This window comes from Varroa destructor, unplaced genomic scaffold, assembly GCF_002443255.2.
Source record: "Varroa destructor unplaced genomic scaffold, Vdes_3.0 BEIS01000004.1, whole genome shotgun sequence".
In the NCBI taxonomy this organism is placed as follows: Eukaryota; Metazoa; Arthropoda; class Arachnida; order Mesostigmata; family Varroidae; genus Varroa; species Varroa destructor.
The window spans coordinates 42,190,993-42,216,257 of NW_019211457.1; the positions used below are offsets into that span (position 1 = coordinate 42,190,993).

Consider the following 25,265-nt stretch of genomic DNA (forward strand, 5'->3'; position numbering starts at 1 on the left):
TTAACCTTCACCAAACCAAAAAAAAACTCATTTCTCGGTCGCCCTTCAAGAAGCCAGCCAACCGCCTTTGCCCTTGCGTGCCCCCATTCCTTATTACCATACCTTACTCGATGTCGATTTCACTTCATTTTTCTTTTCTGTAGCATCCAGCGCACATATGCATAGAAGGCTCTTGTTGTTAAAAAAAAAACTCGGCACAGGAACGCCACACCGGAAATTGTACAGAGACTCTTGGTGAAAGGGGTCATGGAGCTTTGGAAAGCTAAAAAAAGTATTATGCGAACGTCGCCGAGAGGACACCACTGTGTCAGGCATACATGTTGACGATTACGGTCATCCGATGAAAGGCGCACGCGAACAGCTCAACAACAACAGCACAAAACGGCGTCAGTGTGAAGTTGTGTGGGTTCTCACCGGTGGTAACAGAAAATACCGACGTGAAAAAATTCGGGTGACCTTTCTTGCTTTTCTGTAAGTTCGACGACTCGTCCTTTGTCCCCAGCAGAAACATGAATCGAAGAGCTGGTTGAACAAGAAAGAAAGAAAGAGAAAGTGTAATCGATGGGATAAGAAGAAACTTTTTCGCCGGAGAGGCACGTACGACAGACGTGCGGTCGATACAGTTTGCTGTTTCCAAGACCACCACGAGCGAGAAGATAACTGAAGGTAGAGACGCATTCTCGAATGCTGTGTCCACTCTGTTCCACCCACGAGCACAAGTTCGCTTCACGGCTTGCGTAGCTTTGGCGTGATCCTTTTATACCGTTGCTGCTTCGATTTCGAAGGAAGAAATGATCTAGCGGGGTAAAGTTCGCACCTGAAATCGGCATTCGAAATATTCGAGTGCTCTGTTATACTGGGCGTGTTGGGCTAAGTTTGGACCCTCAATATCTCCTTTCATCCGCAACCCTTGTTTGCTGTGTCACGTCTGGATCCGATAGAAGAATAGAGGGATGAGCAGCATACATGTAAAGAGGGGAAACAACTCATTTTTTAAATAGCACAACTACAGACACGAAAAACGCAGCATCAACGGCAGCAAAAATAAAGAAGAACGAGGGGATCAAGTCGATCGATGAAGCGACTGATAGTCTTGTTGCTTCAGCTTGCCCAGGTTTTTCTGGTGCACTCGAGGTCGCTGTAATGTCGATATTAACATGTTTTGACCATAATTGGGTTTCGCTACTGGTCTAGGCCTCGTAGTTTGATAGATGTTCTCTGCCGTCTCGCTAACCAGCCGGCTATCAAAAGCTTTCAAGCCCTTGCAGTACAGTCAACTTTTGGCAGCAACACACAAGGACCAGTTACTCATTTGCTCTGCCGCTCCGTTGTACGAAGATTGTGCACAGCCCTTTACCTTCCGTCGGTTTCTCCACAGATACATGGCTTCCAGTTATTCACCAGCTACCTGCTTTGCCGTGCCCTCAGTTTGTGCGGATTTAAACGATACCGACAAAATGATAGAAAAAAAGGACAGGTGGAGAACATTAGATCAGTTCCTCTTCAACTGATTGTGTGCCGAATTGGTGACCGTACAGGAAAAGCTGGAATAAGTGGCCTGCCGCTTGTCTGGTTTGGTCTCATCAAACGCTGACTGGTCATCGTTTTCCGTCTTCATTATTCTCGTCAGCAATTGCACGGCTAAACTCGCGAAGAAGCTGACGGGCTACTTTCAGACACAAGAGTCGTTGAAGCTAGCAAGGACGCAGGCTACCTTCAACTCGGAAAAATAGCCGCAGACACCATCTACAACAACCGCCCACGCTACGACCATCGACCTTTTCCTGTCGACGTTACCGTCACTACCGCAGAGTTGACCCCACCGTTAACGGGACGTAAACAAGTACTAGAAGCTGTTTTGAGAACGTTTTTTTTCTGGTTTCTCCATCCGTTTTCGAATTATTTTGAGTCCGACCTCTTCCTTCATGCCGAACACAACAGCAGAAGAAACAAACTAGATTACCGCCACTACCACGGCAGCCGCCATCCTGCACAATCCAAATAAGTAAAAGCGACCCCATCGCGATAACGAACAGTGAGTATTACAAGATGCAGCGTCTAGAAAATTCGTCAGTTCCTGTACCAGCATGAGCATGTACCTTTCCTGTCGCTTGATACCTTTGAGCTGCCGGTACTACAGGGAATAGTCTCGTTCCACGAGGGAATGCCAACACCTATATTGCAACTTTTTTCCCTTCATTCGAATGGTAACCAGGACTCAGTTACTTTAAAAAATGGAATTCTGATATTGCAACACCCATGTGGGTCGTTTCCGGTTCCCACAACTCCCTCCTTCTGTTTATGACAAACTTCAGTTTCTCGTAGGCTGCTTGCATTTCTAGAAAATGCAAGAAGCGAACTATATATTAACTTTAGGGACCGTAGAGGCAAAGAAGAAAGGGGTTAAGGGAAAAGCAACTATGGCCAGTTGCATCATTGTAGGATACGTGTAGGTGAGTAAGTACAGTAGCATATTGGTTATACGACAACGGCCGTATCCATAGACTTACAAATACGTGAAATGTCCGTATGTTCATTAACCCAACTCCATAACACAGTGACACTCAAATTCACATCAGTTGCCTTTCATTTAGCGCAAATACGTCCAATAGGCCCGTAAACGCGTTCCGATCAATATTCATTATCAATAGACTCCTTACTAGGACGAGGCCTGGCATATACCGGCACATGCTAAAAATTTACTTTTATATAATCGTTCTTGGCAGGGATATTAGTATTTAATAGTTTCTATTACATTACGTAGCCTATAGTGTATTAGCACTAACGATATACTGCCACACAAATACGTACAAATTTCACTTTTTTTTTTCGTTAATGGAGATCCTCGATTCCCTGTCTATCCTTTATATTACTAGGAAAAAAAAAAAACCATTAGGATATCAGTACAATTGAGAACCATTAATATTCTCGCAGTGACTTAGCGCACTTCTGTTGAGTGAACGTACCTCAGTTGGTTTATTATGTCGATTAAGAAGCTTATTTGAATACATTAACACGTCAAATCCAAGAGCTATATTAATACGATTTTACTGCTTACGACTCGTATACCGGTAATGAAGCACCAGCTTCTATGAACTAGCTTGTTTTAGGACGGGAACAAAACGATACCTCTATACGCATACGCATACACACACGGAGTGTGCCACATATGGACCCAATGTAAAGTGTTCGACGCTCTGCTTCTGTACAAAGTTACGTTCTGTAGCACAAGCTCAGGCCGACTCACGCATGGCCCTAACTTGTGAACATCTCGTTGTAGCAACGCAACACGTTTCCCTTTTCCCTGTTGGACTCATCTAGCTCCACACGCTACAAAACACTATCCAGGATTGAATGCGACTCGTTAAATTCGCTGAAAGGTTTTGTGTGTTTGCAGGCGAATCACTAATCCTACTTTAGCTTTAATCTCGGTAAAAATGCAAATGAGAATTCAGTTCAAGATTAAAAGTTTGGACTTGTTGCTCGACACTGAAAGACTGCTCTCCTTGCCGGGCCTTTAGTGCCCCCGTGGTTTGCGAATGCAGTTTAGCTGCATTTGATCATGGCTTGTTATTAGTGAGCTGTCCTCTTGCTGTGGTTTGCCTTCGGCCATAATCTCCGCCACTAGTTTCGACAAACCCGCTACCTTGTTCTTTGTTCGCCCATTTCCAGTTCGCTTTTTTTAGAAAGACATATTCGAATATAGTGGGGACCGCTAAAAACACTGACCACTATTATTGACTATGAATGCTAAGCTACACGCAAATAACAATAAATATAATCAAGTGCACCGTACGACGTGGCCATGTATTACAAAGTGTTGATTATATAAATCTAAGCTAGACAACAGTGCTACATATGTTTGAGTCTATTTTCGGTCACACTCGACTAAATATCGTGAAAATTTTAGTTTCAACAATCGTATCAAACAGACGGTACACCACCTGAAAATATATATGTATATATAATAATATTTTATCGCGTTTTTGCTAGTTAGATTTAAAGGGTGTATAGCGAATTTTTAAAATATCGTCCCGGGTGATGGCGTTTATCGCATCAGTGTGTCTCTAGGTAATCTGTACTACCTATGTATGGTTATCTATGCAAAGATACGACTTTCTGGTCTATCGGGCCTTTAGATTTAAATCTCCAATATATAAAAACAACTAAAAGTCCATTTACATATACTGTTGTATTTACATGCATATATAGTATGTAGCGTACAATCTTACAAGAATACAACACACCGCACTTCGAATCAGAATCAAATATGCCTCTACCTGAGATTGTTTAAATGTTTGTTATGGCTTTCCTATCTAGACATATGTTCCAGAACAGAACCTCAAGGACTAGCAGCTTTCTACCAATGTCTGACGAAATTCAACCATCTGCTCACATCATTCCTAAACTCTAATTACGATTTTTACAAATTTTAATATTTGCCTCGGTAAGCGGAGCGATTTCGATGACTCGTATATACTCACATAAATAGTGCGGTAATATCAAGGGGTTGAAGGCGAGACTGTAACGACACGATGACGCATAGACAAGACTTGAGGCAGTAATCAAAAATGACGCTAATGCTCCTAATAGTTTATCATCGCTCATGGTAAGACCGCTGCCAAGTAGTGCCTCTTATGCTAAGGTTATATGCGACGGACAGCAGCAGGGATCGACAGGTTTGCCTTTATCTACTACGCTGATGTTTTTAGGTGCCTGCGAGACCAGGCGACAAGCTCTCGAGATTGTCCGCCCTGTACGGTCTCAACTATCGTTATCCTTATTGTGTCATAGTTTCCGTTGGTGCTGACATAGTCCTCGAATGATCCGCCTTCTACCCTTCTTCAGGATTAGGTATGTAATAAAGGTTGCCGCTAGAGCGCCACGGGCCATTGCATACAAACGATTTGACGGCTTCATCTGGGCTGGTTTTGGGGGTCTATCACTGACTAACATTGCAACACAATGGGGTAGTATCTTGGGGTCGGTTGAACGTTCATCGGTTGGTCAATATGTGTTTGTCCGTCTGCCGGTAATGACTGCAGCCATACGGCTCCAGTAAGCGTATTAGCAGATACGACGTCCTTCTAGGCGCACAACGGGCAGCATGTAACACAGCTAACTGACTAGGTAGTTAACTCATTGGGCAGATAGAATGGTCATCTGCTAAAGTCTGGCAGGATTATTCTATATGCCTTGTGCTTAGCAGACAACAGGCTTTGCGTATGCTAGCAATAAGTCTTTCAATTTTTCAGATTTCGTATCTAATTTTGCACACTTACACGCAGCGATAGAGTGGGGGGAAGGGGTAAGGGGTGCAAAAGTAGAGTGGTAATATAGGCTTCAAAACTTTTCGACCAGCGTTTTTCAATATTTCGTCGACCGAATCGTAGCAAAAACAAACGAGACCGACCGGACAGATTGTTACCAGAGTCCAACCTCACTCGTTGTTGCATGAAGCTACTATTACCGTTGGTGGAAGCTGATTAGAACATTATGTCAGCAACAATTAAGAGTTTTCATATAATGAAACGAACTATCACCTATTAACTACCGAACTAGAACGAACGCAACGTCAGACGTTGCCGCTAGACGGCCTAATTCGCACGTGTGGAGCAAAGTTCCTCCAATATAGCTGAATTGTAGCTGAAGTAGCATAGGGGCGGTTAGAGGATGTAACGTTCGCTGACCGCAAAAAAAATCAGAGAACCCATTAGTTGATTAGGATGCGTCAACACACACTATAGAAGAAGTGAAACAGCAGGAACTTGTCACGCGTACAGCCCATAGAAATACAGTCCATCGAATAGTCCATCCATTCTTACATAATTACATGGCGGACGTTTTCCCGAAAGTTTCAACGTGTTTACCAGTCAGAGGCAAGAGTCACCCTGCACTAGACTATCAGTTAGCTTTAGTAATAACCGACCCTTATGGCGATGTCGATTATACAGACGAGATTGAACACATAATCAGGAGTAAAATCTGTTCTTCAACAAAAATCTATTCTATTGGGTCTCAACTGTTTCTGTTATCTAAAAAATAATAATATATTACATTATTAGAGACTTTTCATGGCGCTTCTTATTGAGCTCGAACCTTAATCGCGTGATCGTCCATTAGACGATCGAGACGATAGGTCGTCTCGAATCCGCTTTTCCATACTAATTCACGCTTCTTTTTGCCTACGTGAAGCGAACAAGATGATGGGTCAAAAAGCGTCGTAGCAATCAAGTAGCGGTGTGAAGCCTTTCTCTTTGACCTTTTTCATCGAGCTCGGTCGGACATTCCAGGCAGAACGACCGACGACGGAATAGTTGCTAGATAGGAAGGATCAGTGGTAAAATCGACAGTGCATGCCATCACAAATAATTGTAACTACCGCCTGCTACGCTTCCGGCTATTGAAGTTTTGGCCGTCTCAGTCATGAGACTATCCCCACAGACGGTATCCAACAGTCACGGTTGCCCCGACGTGGTCTCCGTATGGATGACATCTCCATACAGCAAGACGATGATAGAAGTAAACGCTGGAGAATAAAAATCTAGCAGCACACATTCAAGCAGTTGCACATGCCCCTTCTATGACAGCCCACGCTCGCCTAAGTTTGCCCGTCATCGCCCGTTCAGCTATCAGACCATCTAACAACTTCTTTCTCCTTATCTTCTTTACGCGCACTCGCCAAGGAAAAGAAATAAGCGAATTACCACCGAACCATGCCGACGAGACGCGTCTGCCGCTACGAACGCGCCAGGCATCTTTTAGGTCGCTGCTTTCGGCTGCCGCGCCGGGGACTTTACTAGCCTTGCGTGCCGTGGCTTCGTCGCGCAGTTAGATGCTGATTTTCGGAAAAGAAGAATAGGAAAAGGAAAGAACAGCGGAGACGACGGAAGGCAGCGACACGCGAAATCTGACGAACGACCGGTGGAAATGAGTAAGTGCTTGTATGCACAAGGAACAGATATGACAGCACACAATGCTAAGAAAGACTGCTCCAATAGACGAAGCGTACTTCCGGGCATATCCGTCCTTGGGCCACCCCCGACACGTATCCTTATGTACAATATGTTCTTGTATGCGAACATACACGTGTGCATTACAATATAGCGAACGAATCACAAAATGTGCTCTGCTGCTGCTACCGTCCTTCCTTGTTTTCGTGCAGGTAAATATCGAAGGCGCTCGAGACACCCTCGATGTTACAGTCGAAGCTATTTCTCGAGAAAGACCTTCAGTAACAAGCAGGTGCTCCACTCATTAGTTAAGCATAGACTAGTGGCCAAGGTTTCGATAGTACTGGGAGCGGTAATAGCGGCGACGTGGTTGTTTAATGCGCCGTTAGGCGAATTCATTTTCTGAGCGCAACCTTTTGCCAATCTATCCCGAAAAATTCTTCACTTGAACGGTTTCTTCAATAGCACTCAAGGTCACTAGGAAGCGGGGAACCTGACGACACTGAAACACTGTCTTCAACGAATCAATTCCTTGAAAAATTGTTTCCTCCGTCATTTCAACCGCTTCAAAATTTCTTTGGAAGCCAACAAGATCCTCGAAAAAGTTCACGTTAAGAGAGGAACAAATAAGCAGATACGGACAAAGACTTCTTCCTCACGTAATGAGATAAGCTTCCACTACTGCGTCCGTGACCATGTGTATAAACAGAACGCTCGGATCGCACCATAAACAGAGTTAACGGATAGATAATGAAATTAACAAAAAAATCTGGTCTTGCATTTCAACATTAAGATGAATCATCTCTATGTTTAAACATTCCATGAGATGATTGGTTCCCAGCACGAAACGAAATCTGTCTAGGTCCGGGTACAAACCTTGAGCACAATATGTGCCTATTATAGGCGGGCGGTGGAAGGGGGGGGGGGGGATCATCTATCATCAGGAAACGCGCTACTAGTATGCCATTATGCAAGGAGGCAGCCGTCACGTACAGAGACTCGAAAGCAGTAAATCTAAAACCAAAGGGCCTTTTTGTAAACCAGAACAGTCATTTTCTAGGACTTCATGACCAGCTCCTCGTGGAATTAGCATTGTGCCCTTAATAAATTCCTGTAAAGCATTGACATTGGATTGAGACAACTAACTCCATAATATAAAAACTAATTATTCTTATTTATTGCATACATATTGTGTAACATGCTCAAAGTGATATCAATCGTCGGTAGGAAATTGACGACCAGTAATTAAATATATAGTGTATTATTGACCTCAAAAAAAATAACCAACAAAAACATGTCATGTGTGCTGATAGACCTGGCGTAAGGTGTTTCGTAATGACACCCTTACGCGTACGTCGTCTCCACTCCAGTGATAATGATTAACATTGTAATACAATGTAATCCGTTAAGGTTGGCTTAGGCCACGAGCTCTAATAAGAAGTTTTAAGCAGCTCGGCACAGTTTGCCTAAAAGAAGAAGAAATAAATAGCGACAGATATTGGTTTTTCTTAGCTTTGAACAACATAATTATGACGGTATCTCCGATATATTGAGGACCTAATGAAATATTTTAAATAAGCCAAGTAGTTTTATTCGTACGCTAATGCAAATACCACACGGACATTTCATTAAGGTTTGGTATTTTAAACAGGTATTTTTATATAACGGCTCATCCAGGCGATGAAATTCATTGTGGCATCGTGTTGTACCATAGTTTAGCTTTACTGGGAATGCTCGTAATAATTTTCGTGCAAATTTTACAATTTGGGGGTTCATATTAATAAACCCCCGTAGCATACAGGAATGTGCAACGACTCAGTAGTTACGAGCCTATGTAGGCCACAATGCGTTTATAAACTTGTCCACATAGACGAATTATGTTAATGCTGTTAATGTCATGAAACCTGATAGAAAAATAAACATTAAGCCATTAGTAAATGAGATTGATAGCTTTGTGTTAGATAAGCACAAATATGTAATGCCTGTAACAACGGCGGCACCAGTATACACCCAGTCGATCCTACCAATTGCATGCCAATTACGTAAAGATTCATTCTATTTTTGTTTAATATCCCTCGGGTTTGCTTGTTCTCGGTGAGGATCCTGATTAAGATCATTTGTATCACTCACAAGCGCAAGACTCCTCCTCTCAAAGGCGCGCGCCAGAGCTGCTTACTCCTCGTTTATTCTGTCGGCCAGACTCGGATCGAATTCGGTCGCCGATTACTAGATCAGTACTCAGCACCATCAACCAGAGTCGCAATATTAGCAACAAGGGCGACGGAAATGCTGCGTTACGTCAGATAAGCAAAACCGTAGACATAGTTAAATCGCAGGTCGTTCGTTAGATCGGCTTGAGACCATGCCGGCACAGCATAGCCCCGCCGTGTTAGAAAGGAGTCCAATAGATCTGAGTAGAGAAGGCCACGGGACAGAGTGAAAGAAATATAAAAAAAAAAAAAAAAAGGCCCCCCATACGAAGAGGCGTTGCCAAGGATTTCTACGTTAACCATCACATCTGCTCCTCTAGCTTTGTAACCATCTCTGCTGTGAGCAATATATACCTGTACCTTTCTTACTGACCGCTTGAGAAAAGCGTTTCCAGTCCACACCAGCTCGCTTGTACTGTTTTTTTTCCCCACAGCCCGTTTAGTAGCAGCAAGCCCTTCATTGAAAATACTGTGACTACCGCCATTGACAGAACTACTTATACACTTTGCATTAGTAGTCTCCTTTTCCCTTTTCTGTACTTCGTCTTTTATTATACTTTGTCATTGCTTAACTAAAAGGCACAGATGGGTATGGAATATGGACGAGGAAGGAAAATTAACCGGAGTATTTTGTATCTCCTGTCTGGATCGTCGCATCTTCCCCAATGGCCTCAAGCAATTTCGATCTCGTTGCAGTGCTAAAAGCAGCAGAAAAAGCAGGATTGGTGAGAGCAAAAGCGACAGATATATCTGTCCTTCTCCACGTCTCCTTTTACTCTTCAACTCCACATTCTCCAAACTGAACGTTCAGCCATTCGCTAACTCGCCGCACGATCGACCGACAGCTTGAACCGGCGAGCGTAAATCCCTCGCTTTCCTTACCCCCAACCTCTTCATCGCTTGTACTACTCGACACCCATGTTAGCTCCCAGTCAGACAGCCAGCCAGTTCGGCAACATAGCTCAAACAGCTCAAGCGGTGACACTCCCTTAGTGCCCCCTATCCCCCACCCCCTCTCCTTTCCCGACTTCTTTGCCATTCTATCGTCCTTGGTAGGTACCGACTGTTTATCTCGCTGCTTTTAGTAAGTTCTCATCTATCCAGCAAACCATCCCGTCCGCCCTCTCTCTGCCGCTCTGTCGACAAATTGCTCGATAAGCTTTAGATAAACGAGCGACCGTTAAGCCCACAAACGGTGGGCGAAACAAACTACCAGAGAGTCAAATGTCGAAGTTGTTGCTGCTGAACGGGTAGTTTTAAAAAAAAAGGGAAGCGAAGTTAAAGCAGAATCTTTTCAGACCGACTGCTTCTAACGACCAAACAAACTGAACTGATACAGCTAACGGGAGCCAGAGTCTTTTGACTCGTATTGCTATACGAGTTCAAGCGCTGGTAAACCTTAATTTCAAGGAGAAACGATAGGGGCAAAAGTAAAAGCTTAGTAGAAAAAAAAACAGCCCAAAAACAACAAAACCTTCTCGCAAAGTTCCAATGTGCTCGTTCGAACGGCAAGAAACGGAGCAGAAGTTCTACGTCGTTCGTTACTAACGAACGGTATTAGGCGTCTGACGTCGGTCGAAGACCGTTCTAATTCGCGTAAACGAAAAGGTGATGCAATGTAGAAAGAGATGAAAAAACTACGAAATAAATAAAGCATATTGGCCGGAAGCACCAGAGCGCTTCGCAGGCCATCGACCGTCGGCCTTCAGCATTATCTACAGGAGAAGCGGACAAAGTCCTGTTCAAGATGAAACGTTTTTTGACTTCAACATATATTAGCGGGATTGCTGCTGCGTAACTTTACAGAAAATTCAATATAATTTGGCGCTTTAATAGCAAGATCCGAATAAGAAACAGGACCCTATTTTCGTCGGTCAGACGAAATTAATTTTCCGACATAAAACCCATTGATTGATCTCAGAGCGATAGGGTTTATCTCTTTATATGCAAAAAGTCCTAAGTTTCAATTCACAACTTTAAGAACTCTCCTCCGATAACCACCGACTAAACAAATAACTTACGTAGTCCCGTAGAATTATTTTCTCTTTTTTTAGTTAGCACAACGGCCCTGTTACTGTAACTCGTATAACCGACGCAGCAATAAACCCTCAAAGTTCAAAAGCAACGTACTGTTTTCTTACTTAGTCAACCCCTATAATATCGGCTACACAAGCTTTCGATTGAGAATTTTGGCCCGTCTCTATTCTTCAAGACCTTTTCATTATTAAAACTCGTGTGTGTACTTCCACATACCAGTATGCTTCCTGTTGTTTTGAATACATCCGTGTATTCATCAGATTAGCTATTGTAGCATAAGTGTTCTACAGGCCCAATAACGCTTCGAGCGATCCCTACATTCGTAAACAGCGTATATAGCATGGACATCACTTCTTACTGCTGCAAATTCTATCCGGATGCCCACGGAACTCCATAGGCGGGAGATCACTGTAATGATGCTGCGATTCTATGATAATAATCAACGAAGACGGCGCTAGAGGTAGAGCAGGGTATTTGCTTATCCTTCGAAATTTCTATGCATATGCCAGTGAACTGGCAGGGACCCAACCAGATGGGTAGCTACTACTACCATCATCGCCACGATTCAACAACGTCATCCCGCTAAAGTCAGCGCGTAACGATGATATATAGATATATTTGTCTACTGCAATAGAACAAGTCAGGTTGAACCGAACGCGGCAAGCGCAATCTGTGCTTGTGGCGATTTAACGATGATGCTAACCGGGAACAGCAGGACACTCTGTAATTATGGCCGCGATAACTGCTACATAAGTAAAGCAAGCGACGTACCCAAGTGAGCACGGTCGGCCATTACAACAGGACGAAGAGAATGACAATCGTTCGGCCGAGCCGAATAAACGGGAGCGTTAGATGGTCTCTCAAACCGCCTCTACCGTAATCCTACCGTATACTGGCTACAGTCTGCTTGTCTTGTCCTCAGTGTACCAGGACATTGCCGGAGTGCGCCTCGTGAAACCTAAAGTTGTAATAAGGCAGTTCAATTCTAAAGTTGATGAGTTATTGCGATAACCTTGATGTTTCAAGGTAAACCAAAGGCTGGAACAGATGAATTTCTGATGCGTGCAATTCGTACACAAGACACTCCACCATCTTATCATCAAGTCCACTTAATTGCTTGGACATTGTGATGGCGCTGTTTCTAAATGATTTATTATTATGTTTGTCGATTCTTGTATACACACTGCGGTCACCGACCCACAATTTGCCTGTCTGGATGTTTTGGCAAGTAAAACCCAACATTTTGCCTTGATCGTGTCGGTCATCGTTGCTTCTGTAGGTGGTACCCCGAAAATCGTGTTGCTCTGTATACGTATGCGTGCCATATACCGGCACCACGTATCGTCCCTAATACAACTTGTCAGTGCCACTTGCTGCTGCACTAGTGACTGCCCGAACTATTGAAATGTCAGCGCACATTGTCGTCATTGTCGTCATCATCACCAGCGTCGGCATCGTCATCACCAGAATCATAAGCATTCGGCGCAGCTGGACTTAGCTAGGTCTCCGCCGACATCGTTGGCGGTCGGTCGTCGTTCTGAAGTCGTTTTCTAGCTTTTCGTCCTAGGTAACCAACGCTAAAACCACAATCAAGACCGTAGCGAGCCGTTCATCAGCTGGACCTCATCGTGTGTATGTGTATCGTAGTCGACATCTCAGCCGACGAGTGGTAGGCGACGATGAACAGTGTAGCGGCGGCCCGACCGTAGTCGAGCCTCGCAGACTGCAACCTCCGCGATCAGAACTAAGTCTAGCCAGAACCATCGTGGCCGCTCCCAGCCGGCCAGTCCGCCTGTTTGCAGTTTACCACCAGTGGCTTACCGACGATCTAACTGCCAGCCCTCGGCCCCCAGCAACGGTGTTCGTAGGTCAGCGTAATCGCGGGCCGACCCCATCACCGCTACCGAGCGCTGCATTGCCTGGTTTACTCTTCGTTGCACCAGCGCGATCTCGGACCTATAGGGGAACTACAAACAGGGAAAAACCGTTCGCTCCAGGGGCGTGTCCGGACCCATCAAGCCATCATCGCGGCCTTTTAGTAGCCTTACCACCGTAGGGCCAGCACAGTCACTGCCGTTGCCGTCGTCATCGACACATACACACTCATAGGTATAGACTATGCTGCGGCTGCAGCATGGTCTGTTTGTCCGTCATGACATGCTGTATGCGTTTAGTTCCCTTACGAAGAGCAATAGTGCAGGTATAACCGTACGTAGCCCAGCGATTTTATATGGCGTGGCGCCTGCTATGGCTCACATGTGTGCCGCAACTGCACGGAATCCTGCGGTATATAGCTGCGCGGTTTGTGACGGAGCGGTAAGTGACGTAGTATCTTACTCGTGTAACAGAAAAGCATAGACTTCACCTAAATTGTCGAAGATAATAAGAGTTAGATTAGCCGATAACTCTGAATTATAAAAAAAGTGCTAATAGCACGCGTAGAACAATGTAGACCAATCTCACACGCTACACTGTACAGCGGCAGCAAAAAAAATACCCAGATATCGTAGATATGTGTGAATAAAAAATCTTGTGTACTAATGCAGTGTCCAGACAAAACGGTGCAGCAATATATATTATCTTTGGCATGGTATTACGGAATGCCCTCCGTATGTAATAGAACCCGATAGCCGATAGTTTCGTACAACAAAGTGATCGCATCCATAAAAAAAAAGCGCCAAGACTCTAGAACCACCTGCTGGCGTCCTACTTCGTTCCCTTGACGTTATTTGCAACTAAATGTGTGTGCCTTTTACATGGTCATTCGCTTGTTTCAGGCTTGATGTTTCGCGCCACGTGATCTCGATGTTTCGCGCCATGTCATTTCGACCCATCCTACCGCCCTTGTGCCGACTAGCTTAATAGCCTAAGACCTGGCCGCCCCATAACAACACTATCCTGGCGTTAGTGAAAGCTAAAAAGAAAATAGGGAAATGCTTCGAAAGGATCAAGACAGACAGCGGAAGATGAGGACCCGAGTGGAGAACGGAACGAAGATAAGGACGAGGAGGCAAAAAGAAGGGGACACTGCCGAGGTAGTGGGGATGGCGCGGGCGGCTGTGGCTCTACTACTTCCACGACAACTATCAAGCCAGCTCCTACAGTGTACACCATAGGCCTTGCGAGGTTTTAGTGCAGAGTAGAGGCAACCATTGTTTTTATCCTTTACCCCTGGTGTCTTTCCTGTACGCTACCGGCAATGCTGAGCTATGGACGCCAAAGAATCCAAGCCTAACCCCTGATCCCCAATCTTCCATTCTCCTCTTCACTGCGGTACTAGCACTGCCATGATGCACACTTCATGGCCCTCCACTCCTTCGTAGTTACAGGTGGTAGGAAAGAGGGGTTAGAAAACGGAAAAAAAGCCGAAAGGCTAGAGAGCACAAGGTGTGGAACTCTGCTCTTCTATGTTATCATTCTTTTCACTACTGCTATGAATCTGCTGCAGCAGGCGTCATGCACTGCACGTGTATGGTCTAAAGGTATGAGTGTAGCTCCGGCACGGCCTTGTACTTTTCGTCCGTGGCAGCCGCGAATGACGCATACACCGAGCGAACCTCACCAACCACCACCCCTACGCACCCGCTGAGCTTGCTAGCCAGTTCCGTGACAATCTACCATTTTACACATCTCAGCACGCGTTTTCGCTTTTTCAATAGTTCACACTTCTACTACAATTCTAACCGGCTTCCCTGGTGTATCCCTATTTTATGGCGAGCCAGCATCCACATAGTTGTTTGGTCACAGGTGATCCTTCTCTTCGAAACATAAATGAACAAGACATCGTCACGCCTTTGTTTTCCTTATTCAACATAAACATTATGCGCAACGAAATAGCGTTTATATAGAGAGTTAGCGTTCTTCATTGGTTACTCTACTCAGTTTGTGATTGTCATGTCACAACTCAACTGAGAACCACAAACGCAAACGGCTTGGCTAATATATATCTGTGTAAGCTACTTGAAGCACTATCTTGATTTATTCGCCTGTCGTTTGATAATGAAAGAATCATTCATCAGTAAAAATTGAAGCAACGCTACTGATTGTGACAGCGACAGACGAATACCCTCATCATAGCTGCGACATTCGTGATCGTTCTGAAAGCAATAACACGTGCCAGCATACATGTAATTTAATAACAAGCGTAAACGGAAGAAAAAAGACAGACAAAGGGCAGGACGACCGCGAACAGTGAATAGGAAGATCGGTCGGCTGGTAGTCGACAGCAATGTGAAGATGAGACGCCTGACGATGAAGATAGTTGTTACGAATGCGGGCCCTAACAATGTTGGTATTGTTATTAAAAATGTGCGTTGTCGTGGCGTATGATACTGGTGGATCGTACGGCTGCATAGCCAGCAGCAAGCACTAAATGCCGATACGGCTGCCTACCCACTAAAGGCCTCAATGCTGACATGGTATGTGTACACATTGTCCATAGATTTATATGTGTTTTGGGGAAGGGCGAACTCCCACGGCTCCTGGCTGTCATCGTCCCCGTAGACAAGAGTAGGGACAGAAGAGAGCAGTTTATCCTACTATCCTCCCCTTGTAGCATTCTCTCCGCACAACTAGCCGGATCGCCCTATCCCGCTCGGATATCCGACGCAGCAAAACTCCAGGCCTTGATCCAAGTTCCAAATCTGGCCTTAACCTTTTCTGTAATCTCCATTATTTGTCTCATGTAAAAATTGAGTGAATCGCAGGGCTCTGATCGGGCTCAGGAAAGTTCGGAGCCTCTTCGTCGTTGTCGCCGATGGCAATGATATCATCTGTGAAAGCAGCAAGTACTACACTGCAGTCGCCGACAATACTGTAACGGATCAAAAAAAAGCCGAGATGAAATAATCGATAATAACCCGGCTATCGGCTCCGTTGTCACGGCCGCCTGCTCCCGAACCCACGCCACCAGGAATAACGCTAAGACGGTGTCGCCGCAGTGCTCCACGAAAAGGATCCGTTGTTGTTTAAAGCCTTCGTCTGCTGTTGAATCCTTTTCCCTTTAATTGACCGAAGAGAAATGAGTCGAGACCGGTCAGGCACTTAGTTTGAGGAAGATCCCTTCTTCTTTGGTAACGCTACATATCTCCATCTGTGCCAGCACCAGTGGTTGGACTCTGGTGGGTTGTCTGGAGTTGGCAGAGCTTGACGTACACATTTACACCCAGCCATTCCACATAGGCACATCTACGTGTAACTATAGCCGTGCCCATGTAAAGCGCAGCGACCCCAAAGCAGCTGTAGTACCAGCAGGAGTAAGCACCCTTTAACGCCTTTGTCATCGCTAGCATTTTTAATGATGGGGAAGCAGGAACTATCTTCTCCTTGGAGTTGCTTCGATGGTAAAATCCCCAGAATGACGCGTCTTTCTCTTCACCTTTACTCCTAGTTACACTCACATTTGCCTGCATACGTTCTGCGTTCCGCGATGGGTTTCGTTGATCCAGGACATTTCTTAAGCGAACGATGTAGTGCTGCTAGTGGCAACGCAGTACTAATGTTCAAAAAGCTGGCAGCAGGAGTCAGGGGCCTTGTGGAGAGGCAGGTCAGGACCAGTTGGGCCTCTAAATAGAGGGGGGGGGGGATACCCAACAAAGACGTAGACGGCATCTCAGATACTCCCCCCCCCCCTTTTCTTTCTGTGTTCCTGTCTCTCTCAGGCGTACTAAAATGGTAGAACAAGACAAGCTTAGAAAAAGGAAACTATATGATGCTGCGTGCGACCAGTAAAGCATATTTTTTATTCTAAGAGATTACCATCATTATGACCGCGGTCGGCAGCCGAAAACAACCGGCAAAAACTCTCCTCTTCGTTTATTCAGTTTTCAACCGAACCAAAGAAAGACGCCGGATATAGATTACAGTAAGGAAAGTATACACATAAAACAAAGGAACTTCTGCTTGCCCAATAGAGCAGCAATCGGGAAAATGTAAGAAACGCTGTTTCAGGTGTTAGAACGAGGCTTTATGCAAGACTTCTACAAGGCACCTCTTTAGCATAAAAGGAAAGGCTTCCTAGAAGAGACCTTTGCAAGAATATGAGATCAATGAAATCAGTAGTGTTTGCCAGCCAACTCGATTGCTTCTACTGGCAAGAACTGCGTACTCGGCTGTAAGTGTGGATAGGTAGATAGACGTTGTAGTGGATACCTAGGCATAATACAAGCTCGGGCTAAATTATGTGTCAATCGATTTCATACGTCCGCTATCCAGTCATTATTGGATCTATACACGACCACTCAAGGAAAAAACGCGAGCTTAACATTAGAGGTAAACTAGACTATGGTTACCCCTAATAAAGTTTAATTTAAATATTTTTTATAAATATTTTCTTTATAATAAAAAAAAATTTCCTATTAGAAAATGCGTTCCATATATGATAATAGCGTTCCAAAGATGACATATAGAAGATTTATATTTATATATGATGAGCATTGAAAATTTGCATATCATAAAATTAATCAAATGTTTTATTCTTTTGAAAAGCACTTTTTTTCTTCTTATTCCATCATACAAAACGCCAACTCCTGCAAATTTACCTATTTAAACGTATCCATATTTCACTACATACTGTGCACAAGATTTTCATTAACTATCGGTAACCTCCAAACAATAAATGAAATAATCAGTAAACCTAAGCCTATCTATAAACGTTAAATTCTATAAAACTTCACGTTGATGGAAGGAGCTGTTCACAGATTTTTTTCCTTTTCATTTTGGTAGCCCTAGTCTTTTCTTTAACAACTACGGACAAGTATGTTGTGTATATTACAGTACATCGAGCTGTTTTATCTGCGTGCCTGCCTGCACGAAGTCCGAAAAGAAGAGGTCCACTAGAAGCCCTCTCCACACACACATGCATACACAGCCCAATTGATTGTGATTCAAGTTAAATCAGTGCATTGACTCCGTCGCGACTGCTCATGTTCATCGTTTCAGCGCCGTCTCGGCCCACCTGCCCGATACCGGTTTTCGCTTAGACCAAACCTCCTATTGTTGGCTTTTTTTTGTTAGCTTAATCGAAATAAAGCTATCTCCATCTCTGACCTGACTATGTAGGCAATTGGCTGCCTAGCAAGGATTGATCTATAATGTCATTGCTCGTCGGTGGCACAAATGCCATAAAAGAGCTGGCGCAAATGGGAAGAGCATACAAAACCTTGCTTGCAAGTATAAAAAAGAAAAGAATACCCCCAATAAAAAGAAAAGATGCCCCAATAAACGAACCGTTGTCGTTGCACACCTGCCAAATCCAGTACGGTGGCCCCATGGTCTTTCTAATGTTGAAGTAAATCTTCCGGCCGGTTTACCTGTCTTTCTTCTCAGTGATCACCACACGCTGCGTACCTGCTCAACCAAAAGGTGCGGCACTCTCTCGACGCAGAAGGGCAGCGAAAAGGGTTTGCCAACGGCCCGTAGAAGGATTGCTGGTGCTGGTATTTTCCAACTTAAGTGTATGAACAAACAACTTTGACCTCGTAACCGACCAGGACAGACATCTAGCTGGTACTAGTCAATGGAAACGATTTGCGGGGGAAAGCAGGCTTCGTTTATATACTACTATGAATGAAATGCATTTCCGCTCGATATATTGCCGCCCCGATAGATATATGCATGCAACAGTGAGCTGATAAATTTTTCGATAAATCTAACTGCCAAGTGGTTCGGGTTGGATTCGGGTCCGATATTCCACTGACTGCTTCTGTGGACATATGAAGTCGTTACTGAAACAGAATGTACCGGCATTGAGGGCACATGTAAGCTGCCAAGGCGATGAGCTGGCGCGCTGTCTTTTCAGCCACTAATCACATAGCCGAATCAGCTGCGTGTTTCATAAGAATTGGTGGTTGGTAGGAGAAGCTGTGCTATTGAGGTACTGTCTTTTCTGACTCAATTCACCCGTCTATCTATTTCTTATTCCAAGATACTCTTTCTTACCACTGGCAAACCAATCAAGAGTGTCTGGCTATCCAGATATGCCATTCCTGATCAGGCCTCCTTATTAGAAACCTTGATGCCCAGCCAAGAATCGTTCGCCCTAGATGCAACGCGCAACGTCCATTTAATGTTGATTCGCTTACACTGGTGAAACCGGATAGTTTCAGTGCGATGATCCGGTTAAAATTGACTGCTGTCTATAGGCCTCCTCTCTACAGACAAATCATTCGGTACCAGATCCACTGCTGAGCTAGGCGCCTTTGGCCATAATCGTGAGCTATGAGCGCCCATGGCTAAACCTTAGCATAACCATCTCTCTAGATCCTAAACGGACCGGGTTGAGAAGTCCTTCACCTTACAAGCTTGCAGGTAGGTTTACCACAGCACTTCTGGCGCCAAAAAAATCCCCCAGAACAGCACTAGCGGAACAACGATGCTAAGGCTGACTATAGTAGCAGGTCCATAGCATCTAGAGTCGCAACCCATAAGGTATAATACTCTACCTAAAATTACTATTTCCCACCAACTGCCAGCCGTCCCGAACACAGCTAAGCAAGGTGCATAGCTAGGCCACTATAACTAACTTTAGAGATGTGCTAGGTCCTTTACTAGATTCGGTACATCCTGGAGTGGCGCGAAAAGCATGCCCGGTTTTCTTGGTCCGTTCGGCTACTTTCATGCCTCTTACCTCGAAAGGCTTCAACGGTAAAGCATGAGAACAACCTATTGCTTACTTCGTCCCCTAGCGAAAATCGCTGATGCGCAGTAAACGGAAGACAACTATTCTTATAGCGCCGCTTCTGCTGGCATTGACGTTATCTCTTCGGTCAGCACTGCACAGCTGCAAAACGGTCGGCTATACGGTCATGCGTTGTCGGTGTTCCCCTTGCCAAAAGAAAAGAACTACCTCTAGATATCGTCTTGCGCTCTGGTGAAGCAAGTACCATTTTCCGCCGTCACCTTTCAAGTACGTTACCGTAGCTTAGCTAGAAGCAGTGGCAGGAAAGAGAGGGATGGGCAAGTGGTAAAAGCTCTTTCGCTGATGTGGGCAAAGATGCTACAGTCAGGAGCTGAAAATGAAGCCAGCAATAATGACAACAGCAACGACTCTAGCATACACTAATATAGAGCCGGAACGGTAGAGCCGACAGCCATGCTTCAGGATATGGCAGGGCTTTTCAACTTAGTCTGCATGCCAAGACCCTTTCGTTCGCCAGATCCTGCCGCTCCCACTCTCAGGGTTCTGCTTTTCTTACAAGCCTCTGTTCAGCCGTACTTTTGGCGGCAACAAAAACAACTGCTGAACCCCTTGCGGGAACTCGTTATGTGCTTCCGTCTGTTTTTCTTCGCCCCAAACCCCTTGGCGAGCGGTTCTATTCCGCTTACGATACACCAAAGCCAGGAACGCACTGACAGTGTAGTCGACGCGTATCCCGCATTCGCCACAATGGTCCTACTGTTGATAATGGAAAATACGCATTGTTATCCGCTGGATTAGCAAAACGTATCTGCCTTCGACTATCTTCGACTAACAGAAGAAGCAGCAATAGCGGCAGCAGAAAAAAAACGCAGATGGCGAAGTTCTACCTCTTTCACTCTCTTGCCACAGCAGCTGCATTTGCTGTAAAGTGCACGCACGCATACACACCCACGGACAGCCACACCTGATAGTATATAAAATTGTTGCCTACCATTAGGAAGAAAACTGCTACACATATCGAAAAAGCAGAAGTGGAAAAAACCGAAAGAGGCAAAAACGGAAACTGCAGGCCCGCTCACTTGATTTGTCGGTACAGCAAAAAGCCGACTCAACAAACTAAGTCACGGCGTCAAACATCTTTCGCAAGTCACAAAATGCTCCATCTAAAAATAAATGTGTGTATATATGAGTTCTTATATGTAGACTTAACAAGGGGTCTTCCGTGTCCTGATCAAAATGACCCTGCTTATATACATACTAAGATTTCCATTTTGAAGAGCAACGTACTCGATTTTGAAAGATGACAAAAATGCCTTTCATATCGACGGTCAGGGGGCTGACAGGCGCATGCAGTGAAGAAATCCTTGTGCTAATATTAAAGTCTTCCCCTCACACCATCGTCTATCATTTACAAGAAGCTCATTTTTCCTCGAGGTTTTATTGTCGTCTGCTCAGTCACAAATCATATTGCTGTGTACGTACGTTGCCAATCCCGGACTCGATGCAGTTACGCGCTCGAGAAATTGCTTTGAATGAAAAAGAAAATAGGAAAAGGTACTAGCGGAGACGAAGATATCAAGAACAGCAGTAGCAGCAGCAGCACAGAATGAAAAGAACACAGGCCACCGTCTGTAATTCAGCAACGTATACTTCATCCAGTAGAATACAGGTACGCTACAACAATAGTGTCACAACAGCAGACTTGGTTGGCGCAGCAAGATCATCAAAAGTTAACCAAACGTTAAAACAGATAGAAGACAGTGAACATGAATATATGCGTTTGCGCCTGATTTAGCCTGATGCGCCGGAGTCCCTGATATAAGCGTGCAGCCTATGACCACTGTGGACGTAGTTAACCAAGACTCCGAACATGACCGCATGAAGGCTCAGATGCAACTCAAAACTACAGCAGCTACAAATTCAATAGGTCTGATTCATCAACCGGTTTGTTCGAGCTCGGACAAAATCATCTGACAAATGATTGGTGACAATGACCTGAGTTGCTTGTGCCGCAACAGTATATCCGATGCTTCACATCTCACACAGACGTAGGACGTCGTTGGAGAGCGTACTGTCATCGTGCGGTACGATACCGAGGGCGATAATCTGCCTTGATTGCCGAAATCTCCCTGTCTCTAATTAGCCGCTTCGTTCGGGCTGAGGATTTCTGTTATAGCTAGCTAGTTATGACGAACGTCATAACTAGCTAGCTCAATATCAAACACAACTCAGTTGTATAACATTACTCAATATGATCTAATACAGATAGTAAAATGATTGACTAGTCGCCGCTTCGGGTATTAATCAACATCGATATTCGACATCACACGACGAATTTAGCCGTGTAGAGGCAGGGATCCTTTCTTTACGTTGACTCTTACTATGAGGCTTACTGTTGTAGTAACAGCGAAACTTGTCACAATGATATACGCTACGGCGGTAGTTAGTCAAATGGCTGGACAAACCGGCTGGACAAACCAGACGGATATAAGTTCATCTTCTTCAAGTTCCAGCGTACAAAACTTGCAAAGCATTTACGTGTTTGACTAGTTTTTTCTTTGTAGGCCCTGCTGACGCCCGAGCCAGATGTCTCTCTCGGTTATTCAGCTGCGACTTTCAAAATGCTACAAAAATTGCTTGTCTGATTTGGTAGTAAACATCTTTAGTCATTCAAACGTAAGTATTGTCACACGAATACCACTTGGGGTATTCAACATGTACTATTGCAGCTGTAGAATGGTCGATCCGCAATGGCATACAGCGTATAAAGCTTTATGCGCTTTATGTTTAAGGGGTCTAGAAGTGCAAGTTAAGCTTAACTTGCACTTCTAGACCCCTCAATCTAAGTCCTGTGGCTATGTTAGCTCCGTATAGGTACCACACATCAAAAAAAACGTCTAGAAACACCATCAGTATTATTATACGATTAATTATTAAATTGAATTTTTAACTAACTCTTCCAAAAAAACTATTTTAGTGGTGGACCATAATAGCCTCATCTTAAAAACATTGGTGGTGGTAATTTTTCGGGGTAATTCAATCTCAGCACTTGGTACAGACGTACTCTGTTGAAGAAAACTACTGACCACCTTCAGTTCCAAGACAACCGTCTGGTAAGCCGATAGAATGATCCAACGATATTCTTCTTTCTGCTTGTCTACACCAAACTTTGATATTGGCGCATATAGCTGATGATGTTTATATAAACGACTCAAGCCAAATTCTTGAATACGCGTCGATTTCTTCTGCAGAAAATCACGAATGGTTTCCGAACGTTTACGTCTGCCAAGTCGTCATTAACGAAGTGTATCACGAAGGCCGCTAATCGTGCAGGAGCACCATAGCCTAGCCCTGCGTAACCTATTTAACCTATATCGGTCAATAGCAGGTATGCCTAATACTGCTTTACTTAATTCCAGGATGAACAGATTTTAGGTACCTTATATTTTTATGCATGTCGCTCGAGTCAAGCCCCAAAAAAATCGAACTAGGCCTCCAAATCAATCCCACCGTTTTGATTCACGTTCCTTCTAGACGAGCCTCGCATAAATTTTTCATATCCAAATAGTTTTTATATAATCATTTACTGACTCTAAGAGCAGCGTCTTCATATCAGGAACCATCTTATACCAAAGCAGGTCCGAATCAAGTATCTCAACTAATTTCAAATACTCAGCGAACTTCGATGCTAGAACAATTATCGTTTCTATTATTTCTTCATAGTACAAGAAAACACAGTTTCAGACAGACGGATGCCACCTTCATGTTTTTTTTATCAAGTTCTATCTATCTATGCCGCCACTGTTATGTTACAGAGGTTACATGATTTAATTTGGCTGATTTTTGAGTACTTATTCGGTTTGTAAACGAATTATCCTAGCCATTTTGTTAGGTGATCAAAGAATTAACAGTTAATAATGGATCATCACACTACATGCACTGAATGTGACACAATCATCATGAGTATAATCATAATCACCATACTGCACGCAATGCAACCTCAGCTTATTGTGGACACTTACTCGTATGGGAGCCTGACAGGCCATCTGCCAGAGATCGGCTTGACCACCGCCTTCCCACAGCATGGCTTGCTGTGTGCTGAGGCGACCATCAGAAGAGGTCGTGTAACAAGTATAACAGCAATAATTGAAGTTCTTTTTTCCCCGTCTTCACTTATACTCTTAACTTTCCCCCGACGCTGGCATATGATTTTCAGTTGTCGTTGTCGTCGTCGTCGTCGTCAGTAGCAGCAGCAGTCGTTGGAGATGCCACGAGCTGTGCACTGGCTGGCTAGAAAAATGTTTACTAACCAACCTACTCGCCGGTCTTGTCTGCTACTAGGTTTTTCGTCGCTTCGTCATGGACGGCAGCCGCTGCAGGAACGGCAGAAACAGCACCAGAAAAACGCAGAAGAGGCGCCCGCACTGCCGGGTTCGGCCCTTAATGGCCTACGCCTGCAGGCGGCCGCTCTGCACTCGAGCCTCTTGTCCGGTTACATCCTCAGTTAGCGTTCTCTTGAGCGAATGTGGTCACCCGCTACTGACCGGCAAGAGCGGTCCACATAGTTATAATGAATGGTGACTGCACCACCAATACTGCCACGTCTCACCTTCACGCCAGCAGCACCCAACGTTACGCGTTGTCTTTCCGTTGTTGGTTGTGGTTGTTGTTATGAAGAACAGTCAAAGTAGCTTCGACGGCGTTGCTTGTCTTTCAATAGATTTTCCTCCAGATTTCACCGACACTTGAACTATGGTCGTAATGGTTGAAATAACAATACTGGTAGAAATTATTAATGCTTGTAATGCTACAAATTTCCACGTCTCCAAAGCTTACAAGCAGTTTCCGCGATACGCTGGCTGTTTTCGGTTGCAGCTAAACAGCTCACGCAGTGGGTTCCTTTTTTGCAGCTGTTGCACAAATAACTAGACGATGATACCGGTAGGCAAACGACGTATCGAGCAGCTTACGCCGAAATCCTGAGGCGAAACCGTTCATGAAGCTGCTGTTGTTATTTCGAAGAAAAACTTACTGACTCCTGTCGAGCTTTTTGTTAATGCTGGATCCCTTTCGTAAGCTTATACTTTTACGGTTCGGACCACGGCTTCCCGTCTTTCCATTTAGGCCTCCGGAGTCGTATGAAACCCGCACTATCTCGAATAACGACACCCAAAAACTGTTGCCTTTTTTTGCAGAATCCAGCCTGTATCTATACGCGCCCGACACGCTTCTGCCTTTGTTGCTGTTTCTTTTACTGTACGCCCGGCCGGTTCCTCTCCATGGTCGGTAACCTGTGGGCCCCACCAACAAAATTTTCCCAAAAGTTAAGACTGCTAACCCCACCTCAAAAAACACCACTTACTTATCGTGAATTTACGGGGGTCTCCCTTTAGGTCTGCCTAATCAGGAAATCAAACGGCTCTGATT

General features: G+C 44.6%; 1 protein-coding gene across 6 annotated transcripts in view; it reads right to left on the reverse strand.

The window, feature by feature from the left end:
* The window catches only part of Hmgs (hydroxymethylglutaryl-CoA synthase), a 130,486-nt gene that overhangs the window by 98,968 nt on the left and 6,253 nt on the right, over positions 1-25,265 (reverse strand). For 2 of the 6 annotated variants that reach the window (XM_086987347.1, XM_022805474.2), the window contains exon 2: positions 23,861-25,129. The exons of 2 other annotated variants lie outside the window; for them this stretch is intronic. The gene's annotated coding sequence lies outside the window, so the exon portion shown is untranslated. Of the gene's footprint in view, positions 1-16,599; positions 16,801-23,860; positions 25,183-25,265 lie in introns of those variants that run through there. 2 more of the 6 variants (XM_086987346.1, XM_086987348.1) reach the window with 2 other exon arrangements.